Here is a 16,399-nt window from a genome sequence, read left to right as displayed (position 1 = left end):
AAAAAAAAAAAAAAAAAGATCATTGTAGTTCCCCACTCATGGACTGGTACCTCCTGATACACACATCAAAGACTTTGATGTCCAGTCAACATTGAGAAAAACTGCTGTGGAAAGTTCACATGGATTCTGAAGACACCATCCATTCCGGATTTTGACACGTGGTTTGACATAATAATTTCTACTCCACAATAAGCCAAATCCTATTCCTTCCTCCCTGAAGCCATAGGCACTTACTAGGCCATAGGTGGCCAGAAGGCACAAGGCCTCTCTAACCACAGAAAATCTCCATCAAGACTCCTATGAGATCTGACTTGGAAGCTGAACAGTTCCAGTATTCTAGCACAAGGCAAGACACTCATTTGACACTCAATGTAAGTTTTTTGAATAAATGGCATTTTCAAACTTTGTGGGTTAGTTATAGATAACTCTATTTTATATATTATTGAAATTCTGACAGTGACTACATTCGAATTAGTAAGATAATCTCTGTGCTTCTTTCTCACTTCATCCTTTTGTACTATTAGAAGTAGTATTATCTAGAACATGACCAAAATAATACCTCTAACTGGACTGGTGCTTAACAACTCCTCTCAGGGGTCTTTGAAACTTACTAAAATGAGTGACCCAATTGTATTCATGTTCTACTGCTGTGATAGCAGATTACCAAAAACTACATGGCTTAAAACAACCAAATGTATCCTCTTACAGCTCTGGGGGTCACAAGTCTAAAATCAAGGTGTCAGCAGGGCTATGCTCCCTCTGGAGGCATCAGAGTACAATGTATTTCCTTTTCCTCGCAGGACTTCTAGAAGCACCTCCATTCCCTGACTCATGTTCCCCTTCTCACATCACTTCAACCTCTTGCTTCCATCGTCATATCTCCTCCTAGGTCCTCCTGCCTCACTCTTATAAAGACCCTTGCAATGACACTGGCTCATCTGGATAATCCAGGATAATCTCATCTTAACATTCTTGACCATATCTGCAAAGTACCCTTTACTATATAAGATGACATATTCCTGGGTCTCAAGCATCAGGACATGAACATCTTTGGGTGGCCACTATAACAGCCTACTACACCAATGATTTCTCAATTCATCTAAAATATGTATTGACAGATTGACTATCTAAAATGTACAAGGCACACTTGGGCGTTGTCAGGATCATAAGGATAAAACCAAGTTCCAATCTTAAAGAATTTATTACATAAAAAAGCAAAATAAGATACATTCACAAATGACTCTCAGTTTAAAGGTCCATATAGGCAAGCACAAAGGACAGAACAATACGGCTCTCAGAGCCAAATACAGGAAATTAAGTAGGACACTAAATTCAGAAAGTGCCAAAAGTTAAGGTTGTCATGGCAACATGAACTCAGCAACACAGCAAAACCTGTTCATCAAAAGTATACACTTAACAGCTTTTCACAATTATGATCTGCCGAAAGAGCAGCTTTCATTCAATGATCCAGAAACCCTTACAACTTTGGATTAGCTCTTGTTCTGTGGCTATAAGAAAAGAAATGGTTTCACTAACCAAACTCAATTTCACAAATATTTAGATGTCATTGACTATGTGTGAGATGTGTAAGACAAGAAGCTGAGGTCTGAGAGCATGCAAAGATAGGTAAGACATCATTCTTGATCCCAAGGAACTTTTCATCCAGGGCTACGGGCATGCAAATGACGGTAGGGAAAGTACACTAAGCAGAACATTGCTAAGGAAAGTCAAAGGGGTAAGAGGGCTCAGACGACTGGGAGTGAAGAAAATTCTCCTGGATTGGGTGGCATTTGAAATGGGCTTCCAATGATGAATGGTATATTTGCAAGGAAGTGGTATGGTGAGAACAGCCAAATAAAAGATCCAAAGCTGGAAAGAGCAAGGCGCGTAGGGAAACAGTAGCAGTCCGGCTGAGATAAAGACTACAGGAAAGAGTCAAGGTGCTTGAAATGTGAGATTCCTACTTGTCTTACAAAGCCAGGGCCTGGAATGATATATAGTAATGTACTTAGTAGATAGCAGGGTTTTTCATGAAGACATTACCAAATTTAAAAGATCAAAGGCCTCTTTCCTCTGTCTACTTTCCCTGATTCCCTACTGTAAAAATTTACTTTCAGAAAACCTCATATCTGATTTTCTCAAGCCTCTTATGTCCATGCTGTTTTGTTGTTCCCCCGAAATGCAAGGCAAAAGTTATATCCATTTTCTAATAAGGAGACTGAAAATCAGAGGTAAATTTCTCAAGTTTACACAAGGAAGGCGGTGGTGACGCAGCTTGTCTGTGTGACTACAAAACCCAAGCCATTTTTTTTTTTTTTTTTACTTTGTTGACCTTATCACACTGTGCTGCAATTACTTGTTTGAATGTCTCTCTCTCCCAAGTTAAACTGTGAGGATCTTTTGGACAAGGTTCATATCTTGCTCAATTTTGATTCTTAGAATCTAATTCAACAAATGACACAGAGCCGGACCCATGTAAGTTTTGTCAAATAAGGAATTATGGATTTTAGGCAACCAGTTACTGAAGGCAAAGAAATGTGAAAATGTAGCAGTAATGTCAATTGTATGACCTGTTATAGCAAACACTTAGTTGGTTTTATTCATCACTTGGCTATTTATAAAAATACAAAAACAGATATGAACTTCATGGATGTCTCTTCTCCAATGTTAATTCACACTTGCATATTTCCCTTTGTCTGTTCTGCCCAAAACTTGTTCCCAGCAATACTGAAAAAAATAAAATAATCGCCAATCCTGCTGGTATCCTTGGAGGACAAGACAAAAGTCTAGTTTCCTTGCCAATCGGGTTGCTATGGCCCATGGTTCAGAGACCCCACATCAAACTTCTCTGTAACTTGTGACACCACAGGGCACCATTGGCCTCTCAGCATCCTGTTTGAGCTGGTGCCCAGTAAAACTTTGGCCTGGATCGCAGCTTCCCTCAGCCTTTCTGTCTTCTCTCGGAAGTTTTTTATCATCTAAGAGCACTGGAATGACAATTTCCTTTTTCTAATTAGGATAAGAGAAAATCATTTGCTCTTTGGCTATTACTTCGCCTGACCCCACTAAAGCCCCAATCTCCTTTATCCTGAATTTTCATCCCATGGGTTTATGTACTCTGCCTAGTGCTTTTTCTATAAGAACTGTTATATTAAGCATTTCTCAAGAGACACATTACCTACTCTTCATGCGTGGCCCTTCCCTGGTTCTAGTTTCCAAGTATTGGAAAGACTGCCAGCATCTCTTCAAAGCTACAAAGTAGAAACCTTGGAATAGTATTGAATTCATCTCCTAGCCCATACTCAGAATGCTAAATTAGTTGCCAAGTTCTGCCAATGTTTTCTGTAACAAATTTTTCATAACTACCCCTTCCCTTCTATCCCTCGCTCACTACAGCTTTGTTGAGTTTCTTATATTTTCCCAACACTCTTTGCCTTTAGACTAGCCTTATTACTGCTGAGAAGGTATTTTCTCCATGTTCTGCTATAAATTGGGGGCTATTTCACTCTTTAAACCATAACGGAATCGCACAGGCCTTTTGATCACATCAAAAGTCTTTACCGTGTGCTTCATCAAGATGCTACGAATTACTGAATTCTTAACCTCCTCCCAAAACTCTCTCTCCCTTGACAGGATTATCTCTTTAATGATCCTACCCTACTCTGCTCTTTTAAGTTTTTATCTTCTGCTTCTCCATTCACTTAAATTGTTTTAGCAATTCTCTCCTTCCTTGGAGTCTTGCTAGGTAGATGCTGTACTATCAGGAAAAATTGATTTGGAAGGTCAGCATCACCTTCAAAATACAGGAACAATCTCTATTTCCACTGCTACCCCCTGGGACAGGCCACCGTCACCTCTTTCTAGGGCTGCAGCAATCAATTCTTTAGGTCTCCCTGCCCGCCCCTCTGTCTGTCCTCAACACAGCAGCTTCAATAACCTTTTAAAAATCAAATCAAATCACTTTACTCCTCTACTTAAAATCCAAAATGGTTCCCCCAAGTTACTCATAGTAAAGGCAAAGTCCTGTCCAGCCTACACATGCCCATATAGTCTAGCCCTCTTCCCTCTCTGAGCTGGCATCATACTCTCTCCTTCTGCAATCCACTCCTGCCACAAAGGCCTGACCTCATACTTGCCAGGCATTTGCCATCCGTCCTGCTTAGGGCACTGCTTTCCCTTCCATCCACTCCTTCAGGTCGTTGTTCAAATGCCATCCTACTCATCCATGAGTAAGGCCTACCCTGACGTCCCACCTAACAGTGCAATTCATCCCCTTTCCATGCTTTGTTTTTCTCCTTAGCACTGATCACCACCTCATATGCTAAGAATGGTTAATTCGCTTACTGTCCCTACGTACTAAAATTTGAGTGCCCTGAGGGCAAGAAATTTTATCTCTTTTGCTCATAAAACAGTGACAAGAACAATACCTGGCATACAGCAATTTCTCAATGCAAACTTGTTGAATGAATGAACTCAAAATAGTAATTTACTACAAGTTTTCTATTTGGCCATTGTTACTATTCAAACTTCATAGAGATACAGAATGTATAAAACACAGCCTCTGCAGTGCAGAGGGCACATTCAATGCTTTAACTTTCCAATGTTTCACTCATAAGCAGCAAAACCATACCGCTTTTTTTTCCTCTGTAGACACCAACAATGCATTTGCTGCCTTCAGAACCTAAAGGGAGCCTCTCAAACACCAGACCCACATCTAGGAGTCCAGTCTACAAAACTAGACACAGTTCAAAATGGACCAAGAAGAGGCAGACATTATTGTAAAAGAATAATGAGGGCCAGGTTTGGTGGCTCACACCTGTAATCCCAGCACGTTGGGAGGCTGAAGCAGGCGGATCATGAGGTCAGGAGTTCAAGACCAGCCTGGCCAACATCGTGAAACCCTGTCTCTACCAAAAATACAAAAATTAGCTGGGCATGGTGGCACTTGCCTGCAGTCCCAGCTACTCAGAAGGCTGAGGCAGGAGAATCCCTTGAACCTGGGTGACGGATGTTGCAGTGAGCGGAGATCAAGCCACTGCACTCCAGCTTGGGCAACAGAGTGAGACTTCGTCTCAAAAAAAAAAAAAAAAAAAAAAAAAAAAAAAAAATGAAAAAATGGCGGCCTTATATAGTAAGAAAAGTTGTGTCTAATGGTCTTGTTTACAAATCCTAGGACCTTATAAATGGAAGAGTCCGTATCTTTTCAAGATCCTAGTTACCCAGGATCTTTTTATATATCACCTAGTTGATAAAGGTTGAGATCACCCATTGCTGCAATCCCAGAGACACCCTCCAGACCCCCAAAAAAGGCCAGATACTCAGTTTATAGAACCATTGGGGTACAAGATTCGATTAAAAATACTCATGGGACTTGAAAAGGAGTTCTGAATGTGAAATGTTACACCTGTTGTCTTATATTTGAATTTCCATTATTTGTATAAAATGTTTTCCTTCCTTTTCATGAATCCCTTGGCTGAGAAATCCTGTCATAAAACAATACTTTGCCAGCGTTCGCCCCTCCGTGTGAAGTGGCAGAGATGATGAGATGATCTCCGCAGCTCGGCGGGCCTGCGGGTGAGGGGTCCGCCATAAGGCGACCACTTAGGAAAACGCTGGAGCAAACAGATGGGGCCTCCGCTGTGCCCCGAAGGCAAACAGCCCCGGCCCTGCTGGACCCGGGCGGAGCGCATTCCAGAGTCCTGAGTGCCTCCTTGACAATGCCCTGCCCCTGGCTTCCCAGACTTCAGACCTTCCCCTCCTTGATCTCTGGCACCGCGGAGGAATCGAAGAGAAGGAGGGGCCCGAGGGAGAGCGCATTTCAATCCTGCCTGGCTGTGTAGATAAAAGCTAACACCTGCTGGCGAGGCGAGGTGCGCCTGGAGCCGGTACTATCGGGGCCTCCCAGGTGTGAAGAACGCAGCGGGGGGCCGAGCACGGGAGAACCCGTGGCCACGGAGTGCGTGGTACAAGCTGAGAGCCGGGCGCGCGCTGCCGCTGTTCACACACAGGCTTCATCCCAGTGCTCTCAAAAAGAAGAAAGCTTCATCAGTGTGTTCCCACGTGTAATGTACCAGCTCTGCCCATGTGGGTGTCATCATAGGATTTTATTACTAATTTCAACTGTGGTGTTCCACTTCTGAAAATGCTATTTGGTCAAAAGTTTAGATTTTAAATACTCACAGAGAAGCACAGAATATTGCTCCGTGCAGCATTGTAATTATAGCAACAAAAAACATGGAAAACAATATCCATCAATAGTTAGTTTAAAACATTATGTCAGGAACATGTAATGAAATCATCTGTGGCTTATAAAAATCAAACATGGAAAGATGTCCATGATAGAGTAAATCTGAAACCTAAGTTGCAACGCAGTATCAGAGCTGTATGATCTCATTTGTTAAAATATGTAAATGTGTTCATCTTTCCTTAGAGAAATATCTGCAAGAATATTCACAAACTACCTCAAGGGATTGTGGGACTCTTCATATTCTATTTCATATATTCCTGTATGATTTAAAAGTCTGCAACAAGTATGTCCTATTTATATAAACAAAAAGCACATTCAAGCATGTGTATGTGTGTTGTGTGTGTGTGTGCACTTGTGTGTGTGCTTATGTGTGTGCGCGTGTGTGTGTAATTAAGTTTCCAAGCTTCAGGCATAATGAAATCCATAGTAATAAATGATACAGAGTAATGATAATTAATTTGTTATTAATTATATCTATAGAACAGACTTATATTGTGCCTTTTATCACTTCATAAGAAATACATGACACTAAAATTAGAAAATTGAGGTCATTTGTAGGAAAACAATCTCTTTTCTTCTGAATAAAAAGTACCTGCAACGATCTATTGTTAACTCCAATTACTCTCTCTAACAAATAAGTGAAAATGTAACTGATAATATAAATATAATACAAATGTAGGTGAAAACTGCAGTCTCTATGGAAATATCCTTTTTCCCCCACACACTCCCTCTCTTCTTACCCCACTCACCACCCACTCCCCCACCTAAACTCAGGCTCCAATACCTGAAAACCATCTCTTTCACTTTCTTGTTTGTTCCTAAAGGATGGTAGCATCAGGTTGTAAATCACCACAAAGAACACTCTTAGTGATGTCCCAAAATGTATTGTTCCCAGCTTTGCTAAGATTACTTATGAGAATGCTCACTGTGAAAGAAAAACATAGCTCGACAAGTACATTTCCAGGCATTTAGACCTGGTTCTTGCTGCAAAATGTAGAGAGCAAGGAAAACAACTTTAAGACCAATAAAAAATAAAATAAAATAAAACCCTCATTACGTCTCTCATAAAAGACATGAGAAATAACTTAAAAATTCTAACTGGCTACTCTATGTTTAGAAAGGACCAAATTACAAAGGTTAGTCTATTTTTTGTTAAAGTGCACTTGTAACAACCTCTCCATAGATGATACATTTAAATGAACATTTCTCTGCTGCCATCTCGTGGATTATTTAGGTAATGTGGTCAAAGGCAAAGGCAAATCTAAAGTCCTTTCCACTAAAATTTTACTGGATGTGAAAAGTCATATTGATTACTTAGTCATTTATTTGACAGAACAAAACATAACTTAATGTATATAGCATGCTACATATAACATAGTAATCCTCATTCTAAGAACAAAGTTTAAGATCCTTTCCCTTTTAAATGTTGTTAACCTTGATAGAGAAAACAACAAAATGCTTTTTGCCATTGCATAAGCAATAATTACTATACAAGACATTATATCTCTATTCAATAATCACTAAAAGTAACGAGATCACACCATTGCACTCCAGCCTGGGCAATAAGAGTGAAACTCCGTCTCAAAAAAAAGGGGGGGGGTGCAGTGGAAAGCAGGGCGTTGCTGCTGCATGCTCTCAGTTGGATATTTCTTTACCTTTGGTTGTAATTTAGATGGCTCTATGGGAAGAGAAGGGTGTTGGCCTAACAGATCATGCCTTCTGAACTAGATCCTGGCCTCCAAGATTCTACTTCTCCATTAGATTCTAGAACCTAAGTTTGGAAGGATTCAATATAGAATATTAAATACTCCAGGAGTAGAGCCTGGGATTGGTAGATTTAGGGGGGAAAAATTAGAACACCCAGTTAAATTAAAATTTCAGAAACACAACGAACAATTGGGACATACTTACCCTAAAAAGATCCTTGTTATTTACCTGAAAGTCAAATTTCTAATGGACATCCTGAATTTTATCTAGCTACCCCATATAAATGTTCTTCTTCCCCAAAATACTATTGATGCCAGTTGAAGAACACAGATATTGCAACTAGAGAAAAATAAACTGCTTCTCTTTTTAACATAAAGTTATTTTTTAATCATTAAGATAAAATAGCAGCATGGTGGCTCACACCTGTAATCCCAGCACTTTGGGAGGCCCAGGCAGGAGGATTGCTTGAGCTTAGAAGTTTGAGACCAGCCTGGGCAAATCCTGTCTTTACAAAAAAAAAATGTTTAATTAAATTATAAAAAGATAAAATAGCATAAGAATACTCTGAGTAAGAGGTTTTCCGAATATCATGGGGATAAAATAAGGCAAATTATATCAAGGTTATAATTTAAAGGTAGAATTGAAGGTTGGTGGAATTATCCAAGTTAGTCATTCAGATATTTGGTAAGCACCACATTAGATAGGCACCATCCATGCTGGACACGGGGAAGAAGATGAACAAGACACAGCCCCTGTTCCCAAGAAGCTTACAGTCTAGTAGAGGAAAGAGACAAAAAGAGATGATAAACATGTGATATAAATAGGAATATAAAGGAAATGGGGATTTCATGCCTGTCCTCTCCCTTCTCCCCTGCCCCCCCAGCAAAGCCTACAGTGCCTGGTCTCATCACTAATGAGATGTGACTATCACTTGAAGAGATTTATTTACAAGAAATAGACTAGAACTGTCTGCACTGATTCTTGATAAACATCAAAACCTATACATTGTCTGCCAGATAATAAAATGTCAAAGCTGGTAATAACCTTGGAGATCTCATCCAGCATGTGCGTTTTATGAACAGAAGCCTGCCATCCCCCAGCCAGCAGGCATCAAAGCAGCTGGCCAACTTTATCCAGAGTTTTTCCTGGCTGCTGCTTCCTTAGGTGAGGTCTGGCCATGAAGATGGTTAGGCCCATATCTGTTTCCAAATAATTTATTAATTCATGCTTCCAGGGACCAAAACTATTAAAGCAGAAAGAATTATCAAAAGAGTTACAAGAAAGCCTGCTGCCCACATTGGAACTAACACTCCAACCAGAGTACCATGCACAGTGAGCTTAGGAAAGTAAAGGAAAAAAGTTGTTAACATCAGAGGTGATGCTTCCACCTTATTCAGCAAATAATATCTACTCATCCCATCCTTTGCCCTCATTAAGTAGCTTCAAAAGGCTAATCTCTGAACTTTGATACAAACTGACCAGGAAAATTCACATTGTGTTGACAACTGGTTCACAGAAGCAGGTAGAGGGTAGACAATGACTGATAAACTACTCATGTTAGCTCTTTATGCTGAAAGTCCTACTTGTTATGTTAACTTAAAAGAATAAAGAGGGGGAAGAAGAAAGAAGAATAGAGCTGAGATCCAGTCCCTGAGAAAAGGAGAAAATGGCATCAAAGTAGTAGAGAATATGTCTTCATTTTCCTCTAATTCCAGTTCTTCCAATCTCTCCTTCCCTAGGACATCTTCCTCTTCGAAGTCCTTGATGTCATGTTGAGAAAGTCTTCTCTCCCTCTCCCATGTTCCCATATATGTAAGTATAATATAGGCTGATCTCTTCTAGAAATAGGAAAATTGATTAAGACCATTCTCAATAAAATGTGAGTGATCAATAGTTTTCAACCTTCTCAATCCACCCAGTAGCACCTCCCTGTTCTAACAAAACTGGTGAAATTTCAGATAGAAACACAGAGATACTTTTAATCATCAAGGGTTTAGGTTGGGTGCAGAAGCTCACACCTGTAATCTCAGCACTTTGGGAGGCTGAGGTGGGAGGATGGTTTGAGTCCAGGAGATCAAGGCTCCAGTGAGCTGTGTTTGCACCACTGCACTCCAGCCTGGGCAACAGAGAAAGACACTGTCTCAAACACATACACACTCACATGCACAAGGTTTATTTCTCTGCCCACTCCTCCACACATGCTCACATACATCTGTAACAGTGAGATATAAGGGATCTCTGGACAATTTTTATGGTACATACTTAACCACTCCCCAGTTTGCTACCCTCCATCTCAGTAAAATGCCCAATGCTCATTTACATTTTGCACCTACTTATTCAAAACACTCAATATTTATCTATATTGTATTAATGCAGAAAGTATTTGTTATGTGTTATGGCTAGGACTCCCTGTCCTGAGGTTACCTCATTTTGCTCTGTTGGGCCATATCCTGCTAGTCAGCCCTTTGTGTTTGAATCTACTCTGCAACCTAGGCCAAAACTCTATGGTCAGACAGGCTCTTCCCTAATGGAAGAAAGATGACTATGGCTGCACTAGTGTACACCTTCCCACTTCCATTCCCACAACCACTGGAATTTGTTCAGGAACGTGTCTAGTCAGAGACAGCATGCTGCAATGAGACCCCTGCTGGGAACTCTAGGAAAAGGACTTCACTCATTCTTATGGAACATTAGCTTGTGTGTGTTGAGCCTGCTGCTGTCTATTGCTACCATGAAGGGAGAGTGAGAATAGAGCTACAACAAGCAAAGGTAAGATGAAAATGGAAATCAGGTCCTTGTGACATCATTTAAGCTCCTATGTCAAACTAAACTACACTCAAAGTAAGCCCTACTACTGAACTTTTTAGTTTTGTGAGCATTAAGTTCCTCCTTTCCTTATGCAGTTTAGATTTGATGTTCTATCACTTGCAATCAAAAAAAGTTGATATCATTCATATTCTTAGGAATATCTGAGACAATAGGTGAGCTATGCCTCTCTAAAAGCAGGGCCGAGTGCCAGAAAGATTCCTTAAAATCAAAACTATTGTTTCCTTAATTAAAATTTCAATAAAAGGTCTAGAAGAGAAAGTTGAGAAAATGTCTCAGAATGTAAACCAGAAAGATGAAACCATGAAAATACAAGAAAAAAGTTGGAGAATGGAGATCAACTGAGGAAGCCCAGTATTAGTCAAATAGTCATTACAGGAGAAAAAAAGAGACAACTAACTGGGAGAAAATAGAAGAAAATTCATAGAGCTAAAAAGATGTAAGTGTACAGCACAGAATGCCATTAGGATAAATAAAAAGATTTATACCGAAGTGTATCCTTATAGAACTACAGGACTCCAAATAAAAGGTGAATATCCTAAAGCTTCTAGAGTTAAAAACAGGTTCCCTACAAAAGAATGGAATTTTACATAATATTAGATTTCTCAACAGGGTCCCTGAATATTAGAAGACAATGTCTTTCAAATTTGGAAGAAAAAAAACGGTATGGACCTACAATTCTATACTACATAGTACTGGACGTTCTGACCAATGCGATAAGAAAAATATAAGGACTGGAAGGAAAAAGATCAAACTGATTATTTGTAGATGCTTTCATCTCCAAAGCAGTTAACTCTTAGACCTAATAAGAGAGTTGAGAAAAGTTCCCAACTAAAAGATCAACTCAGCAATAGTGTTGTTCTGCACTCCCCATTTAGAAAAGATAATTGAAAGTAAGCTACTGTTCACAGCAGCAACAAAATCAAGTGTGAGGAAAAAAAGCTTTATAGATACAAAAGTACTATTTTGACACACCCTTCTGGAAAAATTACATAGTATCTGAAAAAAATGACACCAACCCAGGGAGTACAATAAAAAGAAATTCCCAGATGGCAGCTCTGTGACTGGAACACGAAGTTAGAAGGTATGAAAAAGAACATTTTCAATGTCGGAATGGACTTCATTCTACAAATCATAGATTAGGAGGCTGAAAGAACTTAGTGAGATGGCCAAGAAGTGTTATTTTTTTCTCAACAAGAATTTTAAAAGCCACTCTAGAACTCTGAGAAAAAAATTGAGAAATTACAAAAAAAGTCACCAGCCAAATAGGAAGCATTCTCCTTCAAAGGCACAGGTTTAGTGAAGCAGTATATTTCCTTCTCTGCTGTTCCAATCCTACTGACTCAGTGTTAAATAATATTACATGTTTACATAATAAGACTCTATATTTAAATCTCATAATGCTAATAACTTAAATGCTGTATTTATTTCTAACTTGTTTGTTTGTTTGTTTGTTTGTTTGTTTGTTTTAGAGATGGGATCTCACTGTGTCGCCCAGGCTGTGTCACCCACGCAGTGGTGTCATCATAGCTCACTGCAGTTTCCAACTTCTGGGCTCAAGCAATCCTCCTGCCTCAACCTACTAGGTAGCTGGCATTACAGGTACTGGCTGTACCTGGCTTATTTATTTATTTATTTATTTATTTATTTATTTATTTGAAACAGAGTCTCACTGTCACACAGGCTGGAGTGCAGTGGCACAATCTTGGCTCACTGCAGCCTCGACCTCCTGGGCTCAGGCGACCTTCTCACTTCAGTCTCTCAAGTAGCTGGGATTACAGGCTCACTCTATCATGCCTGGCTAATTTTGTGTAGAGACAGGGTTTTGCCATGTTGCCCAGGCTGGTCCCGAACTCTGGGCTCAAGCTATTCTCCCGCCTAGACCTCCCAAAGTGCTAGGATTAAAGGTGTGAGCCACCATACCCGGTTTATTTTTTATTGATACATAATATTTAAAAATCAATGGGGTACATGTGATATTTTGTAACATGCATAGAATGTGTAATTATCAGGTCAGGTGAGGGTATTGAGGTGTCATTCATCACTTTGAGCATTTATCATTTCTACATATTGGGAACAACTCAAGTTCTCTCTTCTAGCTACATTGAAGTATACAATACATTGATGTTAATGATAATCACTCTTCTCTGCTGTGAAAAAATAGAACTTCTACCTTTTATCTAACTGTGTGTGTATACCCCTTAACTTACCTCTTTTCAGACCCCAATCCCACCCACCCATCTTTGATACCTATCATTCTACTCTCTATCTTTATGAGACCAACTATTTTAGCTCCCACAAATGAGTGAGAACATGCAATATTTGTCTTTCTATGCCTGGCTTATTTCATTCAATATGATGACCTCCAGTTCCACCATGTTTTTTTGGGTTTTTTTTTTTTTTTTTTTTTTTTTTTTTTTTTTTTTTTTGAGACAGCATCTTGCTCTGTTGCCCAGGCTGAAGTGCAGTGGCACAATCTTGGCTCGCTGCAACCTCCACTTCCTAGGCTTAAGCAATTATTATGCTTCTTGGTCTGCTGAGTAGCTGGGACTACAGGTGCCCACCACCACATCTGGCTAAGGTTTACATTTTTAGTAGAGATGGGGTTTCACCATGTTGGCCAGGCTGGTGTCGAATTCCCAGGCTCAAGTGAGCCTCCCACCTCGACCTCCCAAAGTGGTGAGATTACAGGTGTGAGCCACCAAGCCCAGCCTTATTTCATGATTTTTTAATGGTTTAATAGTATTTCATTGTGTATATATACCACATTTTCTTTATCCAGTTATCCATTGACAGACATTTAGGTTGATTATATATCTTTGCTATTGTGAATAGTATTGCAATAAACAGGCAAGTGCAGGTCCCTTTGATACATTAATTCCTTTTCCTTTGGGTAGGTACCCAGGAGTGGGATTGATGGATACTATGGTAGTTCTATTTTTAGTTTTCTGAGAAATTTCCATACTGTTTATCATAGAGGTTGTACTAATTTACATTCCCACCAACAGTGCATGAGAATCCCTTTTCTCCACATCCTTACCACCATCTGTTATTTTTTGACTTTTTAGTAATAGCCATTCTAGCAGGATAAGCTGATATCCCATGGTGGTTTTGACTTGAATTTCCCTGATAACCAGTGATGTTGAACATTTTTTCATATACCTGTTCGCCATTTGTATGTCTTCTTTTGAGAATTGTCTATTCATGTATTTGCCCACTTTTTAATGGGATATTATTATTATTATTGAGTTCCTTGAATTCCTTGTATATTCTGGATATTAATCTCTTATCAGATGAATAGTTTGCAAATATTTTCTCCCATTCTGCAGGTTGTCTGTTCATTCTGTTGACTGTTACCTTTGCTGGCAGAAGCGTTTTAGTTTAATTAAGTCCCATTTGTCTATTTTTGTTTTAGTTATCTGTGTTTTGTCTTTTTTTGTCTTAACCACAAAATCTTTGCATAGGCCAGTATCCCGAAGTGCTTTCCCTATGTTTTCTTTCATTCATTTTGTAGATTCAAGTCTTATATTTAAATCTTAAATCCATCTTGAGTAGATTTTTTTTGTATATGGTGAGAGATAGAGGTCTAGTTTTATTCATTTGCATATGGATATCCAGTTTTTCCAGCACCATTTATTGAAGAGCGTGTCATTTCCCCAGTGTATGTTCCTGGTGCTTTTGTCAAAAATCAGTTGACTGTAAATATGTGGCTTTATTTCTGGGTTCTCTATTCTGCTCCATTGATTTATGTGTCTATTTTTATACCAGTAACATACTGTTTTGGTTACTGTAGCCTTGTAATATATTTTTGAAGTAAGGTAGTATGATGTTCCAGCTTTGTTCTTTTTGCTCAGGATTGCTTTAGTTATTTGGGCTCTTTCTGTTGTTGTTGTTCTGTATGAATTTTCTAATTATTTTTTTCTAATTCTGTGAAAAGTGACTTTGGTATTTTCATAGGGATTGCATCGAATCTGTAGATTGTTTGAGGCAATGTAGCCATTTTATTAATTGGTCAACTTGGTAATTTCCAATCCACGAACATAGAATGTCTTTCCATTTGCTTGTGTCCTCTTTAATTTCTTTCATCAGTGTTTTGTAGTTCTCCTTGTAGAAGGCTTTCACCTTCTTGGTTAAATTTACTTTTAGGTTTTCTTTGTAGCTATTGTAAATGAGATTGCCTTCTTGATTCCTTTTTTGGCTATTTCGTTATTGGTGTACAGAAGTACCACTGATGTCTCTAAAACAACCATTCGATTTTTTAGAATTTTAAAAATAAAGAAATGTTACTGATTTTTGTAATGTTGACTTCATCTGCAACTCCTAGCCTCAAGCGCTTCTCTCACTTCAGCCTCCCAAGTAACTGAAATTACAGACACACTATATGTTGATTTTGTTCACTGAAACTTTTCCGTATTTGTTCATCAGTTCTAAGAGGTTTTGGTGGAGTCTTTTGGTTTTCTGAATGTAAAATCATGTCATCTACAAAGAGGGGCGATATGACTTCCTTTTTTTTTTTTTTTTTTTTTTGAGACGGAGTCTCACTCCACTTTGCCCAGGCTAGAGTGCAGTCGTGCGATTGCGGCTCACTGCAACCTCCGCCTCCTGGGTTCAAGTGACTCTCCTGCCTCAGCCTCCCCACTAACTGGGACTACAGGCACACAACACACCTCCACGTCTGGCAAATTTTTTGTATTTTTCATAGAGACGGTGTTTCATCATGTTAGCCAGGATGGTCTTGATCTCCTGACCTCATGATTTGCCCACCTTGGCCTCCCAAAGTGCTGGGACTACAGGCATGAGCCACTGCACCTGGCTCATTTCCTCTTTCCGAATTTGGATGCTGATATGGTTTGGATGTTTGTCCAAATCTAAAGTTGAAATATAATCCCCAATGTTGGAGGTAAGGCCTGGTGGAAGGTGTTTGGATCGTGGAGGCAGATCCCTCATGAATGGCTTAGCACCATCCCCTTGGTGATGAGTGAGTTCTTGCTCAGTTAATTCACATGAGATCTAGTAGCTTAAAAGTCTGGGATCTCCCTCTTCTTCTTGCTTCCTGTCTCACTGTGTGATACATCTGCTCCCGCTTCGCTGTCCACCAATATTGAAAGCTTCCTGAGACCCTCACCAGGAGCAGATGTTGGCACCATGCTTCCTGTACAGCCTGCAAGCCATGAGTTAATTCAACCTCTTTTGTTTATCAATTACCCAGCCTCAGTTATTTCTTTATAGCAATGAAAGAATGGACTACTAAGATCAGAGCAGAACTGAAGGAGATAGAGACACAAAAAACCCTCCAAAAAAATCAATGAATCCAGGAGTTGGTTTTTTGAAAAGATCAACAAAATTGACAGACCCCTAGCAAGACTAATAAAGAAGAAAAGAGAGAAGAATCAAATAGACGCAGTAAAAAATGATAAAGGGGATATCACCACTGACCCCACAGAAATACAAACTACCATCAGAGAATACTATAAACACCTCTACGCAAATCAACTAGAAAATCTAGAAGAAATGGATAATTTCCTGGACACTTACACTCTTCCAAGACTAAACCAGGAAGAAGTTGAATCCCTGAATAGACCAATAGCAGGCTCTGAAATTGAGGCAATAATTAATAAA

The 16,399-nt window shown here is 39.4% G+C and overlaps 1 long non-coding RNA gene across 1 annotated transcript in view; it reads right to left on the bottom strand.

Moving 5' to 3' along the window:
- The window catches only part of LOC108528800 (uncharacterized), a 30,863-nt gene extending 22,917 nt beyond the window's left edge, over positions 1-7,946 (bottom strand). The window contains exon 1 of the long non-coding RNA XR_001885301.1: positions 7,903-7,946. This is a non-coding gene — a long non-coding RNA (uncharacterized LOC108528800). The remainder of the gene's footprint in view (positions 1-7,902) is intronic.
- Positions 7,947-16,399: the final 8,453 nt, after the last annotated feature.

Source organism: Rhinopithecus bieti, unplaced genomic scaffold (genome assembly GCF_001698545.2).
Source record: "Rhinopithecus bieti isolate Rb0 unplaced genomic scaffold, ASM169854v2 scaffold_5022, whole genome shotgun sequence".
Taxonomy (NCBI): domain Eukaryota; kingdom Metazoa; phylum Chordata; class Mammalia; order Primates; family Cercopithecidae; genus Rhinopithecus; species Rhinopithecus bieti.
Note: the sequence above shows the minus strand (reverse complement) of the source record. Positions and strands in the feature narration are given on the sequence as shown.